This window comes from Lissotriton helveticus, chromosome 3_1 (assembly GCF_964261635.1).
Source record: "Lissotriton helveticus chromosome 3_1, aLisHel1.1, whole genome shotgun sequence".
NCBI classification, from domain to species: Eukaryota; Metazoa; Chordata; class Amphibia; order Caudata; family Salamandridae; genus Lissotriton; species Lissotriton helveticus.
This window is the reverse complement of record NC_136061.1, coordinates 49,861,452-49,869,294: the sequence shown is the minus strand read 5'-3', so window position 1 is coordinate 49,869,294 and position 7,843 is coordinate 49,861,452. Positions and strand designations below refer to the sequence as shown.

The 7,843-nt window shown below is 41.7% G+C and overlaps 1 long non-coding RNA gene across 1 annotated transcript; it reads left to right on the top strand.

The window, feature by feature from the left end:
- Window positions 1-5,533: 5,533 nt before the first annotated feature.
- Window positions 5,534-5,904, top strand: LOC144824396 (uncharacterized). The gene is made up of 3 exons (XR_013608928.1): window positions 5,534-5,598; window positions 5,693-5,774; window positions 5,862-5,904. It is a non-coding gene; the product is annotated as an uncharacterized LOC144824396 (long non-coding RNA).
- Window positions 5,905-7,843: the final 1,939 nt, after the last annotated feature.

The window sequence follows — 7,843 nt, the reverse complement described above, 5'->3', positions numbered from 1 at the left end:
AGCTCCATGGTAACGACGGAGCCCGGAAGGGGACTGGTTCAGAAGGGAAGTGTTGAGGAGGCGGGGCTTGTTACGTAAACCACGACAGGAAGTAGAAGCGACGCATGCGCAGTGCGGTATGATGGCTCTGATGGTGGAGCCGTGCACGGGTAGAGAGGGGCTCTTCTCACCGTCCTATAGACACGGCCACTGGGATTATGCAAATGTGCGTCAGTGGCGATTTTTGCATAATTAAATAGATTCACTGCATTTGCCACATAATCCACCATCTACTGCATAATCTGCAGATTGTAACAAAAAGATTAGTTTGTAGCTCAAAGTTTCAAAAGTTTCTTAAACCTTAGCGCACTTATTGCAGTGCAGTGGAAGCCTGTTAAAAACATTCACTGCTTGCTTATTGCTATTTTTGGGTGTTAAAATGAGGTGCAACCAATCAATGTCCAGTCAGTGTTAACAAGTGTAACAAGCATTTGCAATACAATAGGTCTCACATTTGCGAGAGTTGTAATTGTAATTGGTATTTATAAAGCGCATTATCACCTTCAGGTCTCTAAGCGCTAAGAGTTAGAGCTATGGCTTTGTAAATTCTAAGGTCTTTTACCCATGGGTTTTCGTTTGGAGTGTTGAGGATGTATGTGGTGTGGATTGGAATTATGCGGGCTGGATTAGAACTGTTAGGCATTATGATAAACACTGGGAAGGCGACAAAATGAAATTTACAAGTGAGAAGCACACCTCTTTTTTTGCGGAAATTTTTTTTTAAAGTAATATATAATTTTTGTTGTATTTATTTACCATGCGTGCTGCAAAAGTGGCACGTTTGTCCAAACACCATGCCTCTAAAATGAGCAACCTATCTAGAGTGGTGAAACCACTCAACTTTTGCGCACTGTTGCACCTGGTCAGTGGGTCAGACCAGCATCACTCTTATCTTTCTATACAATTTTATGCCATAAAATTGTATAGAAAGATAAGAGTGATGCTGGTCTGACCCACTGACCAGGTGCAACAGTGCGCAAAAGTTGAGTGGTTTCACCACTCTAGATAGGTTAAACACTGGGAAGGCGCCTGTAACGTCAGATGCATTCCTCAGGTAATCTGAAACCCACGTGAAAGCTTGGTAAAAAATTGGCGGCTTATTTCACCTTAAGGATGTTAGTAGATCTATACCACTAGAGTGACCAACCCATGCATTACAATAAACGGTTTAAGCAAAGCGCTGAGTCTAAAAGAGTTTGCGCTGTACAAGAGATTTGTGGATCGTTTGTTAACATCAGAGTATTTTGGCTGCAGTCAACCTATGTAAACAGATGTGAGCCCCAAACAGGTGACCCTCACACATGACCGGCGGGTGAGTAAATTTGGTAGCCAGAGACCACATAAGCTATACAAAGTCTCAAAAGAAGGACAGCTGCAGAAAACGGATAAATAGTTCCATGTCATACAAGAGAGGGAAAATATAGTATGATTGCATACCGTATATGTGGGGGTCAGAGAGAGTGAGGGAGAAAGGAGTAGAGGGAAAGAGATACAGGCAGATAGAATGTCAGTCAATGGAGAGAGGATTTGAAGGGGAGACAGCGCAGAAGAGGGACAGTGGTGGATAGAACGGGGCTCAGAGGAGCAGGAGATGTGCAAGGAGAAAGACAAAGCAAGCAGAAAGAAAAAATATATATGTAGAGAGGCAGTCGTGTTGTAAATGGCAATGTGTATTACCTATTTGATTTGTTTTGGTTTTGGAGTGGAGTGGATGTATGTGATGTGGAGTGTAATAATGTAGTTTGGAATGAAATTGTTAGCTGTGGAATTGTGTTGTATAGTGGATAGATAAGGGTGAGAGCGGTACTGAATAGATACCCATATCATGCTGTGCAGACACCAATCAGTCAAGATATGCTGACATTACGACACGCAGTGCTTTCCCTGGGGGCATTCTTGGCATGGGATCATCTGAGGGACAGCCTAAGAGTTGGGCTGGCTGGCAGTATGTGCATCCACTGATAGGTGTTCCCCTACTTGAGTCTGGTTTACAGGACAGTAGGAGCGCTGCAATTTATCCAAGAGATGGGACACAGCAGCATGTGTCAAACTGAGGACAGTATATGGAGATCAATGTGGGGTCACTGAAATAGGGTAAGTCTAGCGGTACAAGGGGTTAAATTCCCCATTTTTCTATCGACTTCTTTAAGTCTTTCTGGTGGAGGTTTTTCTGTTCTTTCACAGTTGTTTTATTTTATGTTTGTTTACACACATTTAACGTATTTTAACGCGTCTCATTACAAAGGATATGGCAGAGGAGGACACCTTTGCATATAGTGAGAATCACATCAAGAACCTCTTAAGCGACCCACCCATTTTTTCATCCTTCTCCTTGAGTACTACAGCCACCTCTCAGAACGAATCTGACAGACTCTTAAGACTCAAAAAGAAACAAATACGCACGGACCTACATGGTCATTTTTTGTTAAACCATCTCCGCGAAGGTACCATCCCTGGAGGATTGCAAATTAAAAATATTCCCGTCATATTTACAGAGGACCCGGTGTTTAAGAAAGGGTTCAGCTTTATAGAAACCAAGTGTAGTAGGGACCTTATGGTCCTTACTATTGAAACAGCGGTCAGGATTTCTAAGGCTGAGCTCGAAGAAATCGCAAAGTTAGAGGAAGAAATCAGCCACAACCAAACCATTACAGATTCAAAAGGACTATTGGAAAAAGTCAATAAAGAGATTCAGGAATTTAAGGACTTTACCATAATCCAAAAATCAAACCAATTTGAGAAGGACAAAAAGAACTTTAGGATTGAAAACGTATATCCATTCTTGCAACCGGATTTTTACACCAAGGGAGATTCTAGGAGATACTTATCTGACAACCGTGGGAGATCCCGCAAACAATTCATTACATTCTCGGACACCTCTTCCTCGGGGGACGATAGCGATACAAACAATAGTAGATCTAATAATAAAAATCGCAAATGGAACCAAATGCAACAACCCCAAGGACAGTCATCAAATTCCTCTTTTTTAGGACGAGGCCAAACGAGCTCCAGAGGGAGACAACGCTACAATCAGCCTTGGGAGATGACAACCCGCCAAAAACAATACAAAAACTAGCAGTCTCTCCGATCTTCAACCTCTCAAATAGGATATTAACAACAGCTGAAGAAAGTATTTTATCCAAAGGATTATCTTTCGTGCCAACAAAAAAAACAGATTTTGTCAAGATGAAGACCGAGTTCATCGAATTTTGTCGGAAATTGCGCCTCACCACATTTTTTGCAGATAACCCTTCCTCTACACCTTCAGAAGTTACCGGATTACGGAAAAAATCCACATTCTGTCCTCCTGGTCACAAAGTACCAAAAGAAGTAGTCATCTTCGAAAAAACGGTCCTCTCGGCCATTGCGGACATGGAGAAACAAAAAAAGTTCGTGAAATTTAACATCTCAAAGGACGAAACAAATGCACTTTCAATGTTAAAGAATGACAATACAATCACCATAAAACAAGCCGATAAGGGCGGATCGATTGTCATTTGGGACACCAATGATTACAATACTGAAGTATTGAGGCAGTTAAACGACCAAATGTGCTACCGGAAGATTAGTAAAGACCCCACGCTAGAATTTCAAAACCTCCTGTTTCCCATTTTACAAGAAGGATTTGAGGCGGGCTTCTTAGGGCCTAAAGAGCTGGAATATTTACGAAACAAACACCCTAAAGTACCCCTTTTTTATGTCCTCCCAAAGGTCCACAAACATCAAACAAAGCCACCAGGTAGACCAATTGTGGCAGGTTGTGATTCCCTTTTGGAACCGGTGGCCAAATATGTCGACTGTTTTTTAAAACAGTTTATGGACTTAGTTGTCTCTTACTTAAAAGACACAACAGATTTCATCACCAAGTTGGATGGCATCAAATTCGAGAAAGAAAAGGATTTACTTGTAACATTAGATGTGACCCAGCTCTATACACAAATACCTCAGGATGAGGCTGTGGCAGTTTTGGAATACTTCCTGGACCTGCGACCTAGACCTGTCCAGGTACCCACAAAATTCCTTGTTGAATTGGCATCCTTTGCCTTAAAAAAAAAAAAAAAAAAAAAAAAAAAAAAAAAAAACTATTTCAGTTTCGGTAATGATTTCTACCTCCAAATAAAGGGGGTGGCGATGGGGTGTCCCTTTGCGCCGGAGTTGGCAGTACTTTTTATGTCACTCTATGAAGAAAAGTACATCCACAACAACAATCCGTTTAAAGAACACATCACTACATGGTGGCGTTTTATAGACGATGTCTTTATGATTTGGACTGGGGGAGAAGAAAGTTTAACATCATTTTTCAATTGGCTTAACAATAGAACATCGGACATACAGTTCAGTATATCATACTCAGATAAAAAAATTTCTTTTCTGGATGTCGAAGTGTTTCCGCTAGGAGGTACGTTAGCAACGTCCCTTTTCACTAAACCCACCGACAGGAATAAAGCATTACTATTTTCAAGTAATCATCCGCGAAGCCTAAAGGAAAATCTGCCCTATGGGCAATTTCTGCGAATTCGTAGAAACTGCTCATTACAGGAGGACTATAAACATCATGCTGAAAACCTTGTATCCAAATTGTGTGACAGGGGATACCCCAAAAAACTTGTCCGCAACTCCATGAAAAGGGCTAGATGGACCCCGAGGGAAAGTCTCCTCGAAAGGAAAAACAAATCTGCTTCCAACAGGCAAGTTTGTGTAACTACCTATTGTCCAAATGCCAATAATCTTAAAAGAATCATCCTGCAAAATTGGCACCTTGTAAAATACTTGGACAGTAGTATGGAAGCCCCTCCTTTATTTGCATTTAAAAAGGAGAGCAGTGTGGCCAACCATGTGATTAGAGCAGGAACCAAAAAAGACAAACAGCCATCGCTAAGACAGATGATGGGATTACCACCGATCACAGGCCACCACAAATGTGGCACTTGCCTCTGCTGCGAATTGACCGTCGAGGGATCCCTCTTCCAACATCGTGGGATATCATGGAAACACGACAGTTTCAGCAACTGTAGAACTAAATATGTCATATATGGCATTACCTGTCCGTGTGGGTTACTTTACATCGGAAAAACTAATCAGGAAATTCGGACACGAATCACACAACATAAATCCAGAATAAAAAATGGGATCGACACTGCCCCATTAGTTAACCATTGGAAACGTTGTAAACACTTGCTCAGTGACCTCAAATGGACTGTGATCTCACGTGTTGAAAAAGATGCACGAGGAGGAGACATGGAGCTGAAATTATCCAAAAGGGAAGCCCACTTAATTGTAAAGTTTGACACAGCAGTCAAAGGACTTAATGAGATTTCAGAGATATATAAGCTTTAACTTAGGAGTTATAATATCATACAATGAATCTATGGGACGCTACACATGCGCAATCTATACTACACCAGGAAATGCCCTCTCGGCCCGTCTTTGTTCCACGCATGCGCATTAGCGTGACATATATTGAGCAGCCCTGCAAAGTTTCCCTACTCTCCACGCATGCGCGGGAGAACAGTGCTACAGGGGACGCCGATTGATTGAGAACAACGGAGCTTTATGCCGGTAAGCCTGAACAGGACTGGGTTGTTTGTTAAATATGCCCACAGTAAACTGGTACATGGAATAAACGAGCCTTTCGTTTTTTCCTTTCAAACAGAGGCCGTTTTTTCGGAAGAAATTGATTCAATTCTGTACTCGTACTGTCCTTGTTCAAGGACGCATTTGACCATAACTGGCTGGTAAGCATTCTACAACCCCGTTTTGGTTTGGTCTATGAGCCCTGTACCCGATCACGCCACACTAAAACGAACGTTGCTCTGTTACAGGCCCCCTACTTGAACTTGCAACAACACAAGATACCGTTAAGGTAAACTTTTTTCTGGAACATGGCAAATCTCATTTCGTTGCGTGTTTTTCAGCTCACTCATACAGTCCTTTGCATGTTGTTCTTTTCATCACACAGGTTTTACTCCTTCCCTGGATACTTTCCATAGTGGTAAGCAGAAAGCTCCTTGGGTGTTAATGCTGTAGAGTGTTCTTGATATTCTATTATAATAGTTTTGTAGATCCACACGATAGAATTCTTTTTCTTTCTTTTTCTTTAGAATGACCTGGCCCTGACGAAAATCCCGGCTAAAAACCCTGGGATTTGAAACGCGTAGGCCGTTCCATGCTCAGTGTCTGCTTTCCTTTTATAGGTTTTTGTCCTTTAGTGTGAATACAGTGTCACATTACTGGCGTACAAAAAATTGCTGTATATATTTCAAGTTGATATTTGATTTTTCTGATTCATTTGGAATTATACTTGTAAATATTATTGTGTATATAATTGTATAGACTGCAGCAGACCTAATACATTACATGATTATTTATCTTTTATTTAATCGTGTATGTATTTGCTTTTGTATGTTTTTCATGTATGAATGGTAAGGTATGATTGTGATACGACTGACTTTGGTATGTTTGTTGAATTGTTTTTTAAAAATGTATTCCCCCTTTTTTGTCCGTATTGTATTTAGTGTATGTAAAAGTGTTGCTTTTGTTCTCAATGTATATGACTAATACAAATATACCCCTGTGTTTTTTGGACTAAGATAATTTAATAAAAGGCTACTTATAAGCACTTCCCAGCTTGGATAAACGTTCTTTGCTCTGGTGGCAAAATCTTTGTTAAACAGTATCAGTATAGGCATTTGTTTTTTGTTGATTCAGAATTTTGGCTCAGTCTTGCTGATTAAGAGCCAACCCAAGGTGTTCTTAGGGTGTGTGTGAGTGGCATTGCGTGGTTGAGTGTCTCGTCTTCATAAACGTTGGACAGAGTAGCGGATTGCCTCGTTGACAAAGGCCACATAAATTAGACAAACGGATATCCAGGTAAGTACACACTGACACGGGAACTGAACAGAAAAAGACAAGCATGCACATGCATTAAAGGACATACACACAAGCCTATGAAAACACATACAATGCTAAACTAAAGCACTAGTTAGTCAGATGAGACGTTATGCAAACCTTCTTTACACAGTAATCCCGCACCAAAATTAAATAGCAGGGCTAGATTTTCCTAGAGGTTAGAGAAGCTATGTGGCCTTTAATTGAGATAGATGGCCGCGTATGACAACTCCATGTTTGTTCTGGAGTGGTTTATTGTCCCAGGAGAGCCGCAGAGTCTCATGTGAAGCAGAGGCTTGAGGAGTGTCCGCATTTTGGCAGCCCCTTTATAACAAGCATGAGATGGGACCCGAAAACACTGGAATGAGAAGGGGCTGAAAGGAGCTAGTGACAGAGTTCAACTGGAGGAGAGGTGGGCAAAAACAATGAAAAGGTGGACAAGGGAGGAGAGAAGGAAAGGTGACAGAGAACTGCTGGAGGAGCAAAGAGGAGAAAAGAAATGCGACACGGCGGGCAGGGGAGGGGGCGGAGCGGGTAAAAAAAAAAACAAGACGGAGGGAAAGGCAGATAAGGGGAGGGGGAGCAGACGGTTGGCAGTGTCCTCGGCTCTGAAGTAAGTGTTTCTTAGCACATGTGTTTGCAGGGATGCCTATCATCAGGAGAAAGGGGTCGGAGGAGGCGAGGATCGGCCGTAAGCATGTGTGTTTTCTGAAAAACAAAAATGTTAGGGGACGGCTGGGGGGGAGGGGTAAGGATAAGCTGAAAACACAAGCTGCAATCACTTGTGTTTTCAGCCGATCCACGTTTAGTTTGCAAAGCAACTAACGAGGATCAGCTGAAAAAACAAGCACTTGCAAACTAAAGTAGGATCAGGTAAGTTAAGTGAAATAAAAGGGTGGCAAATAAATGTTTGGAT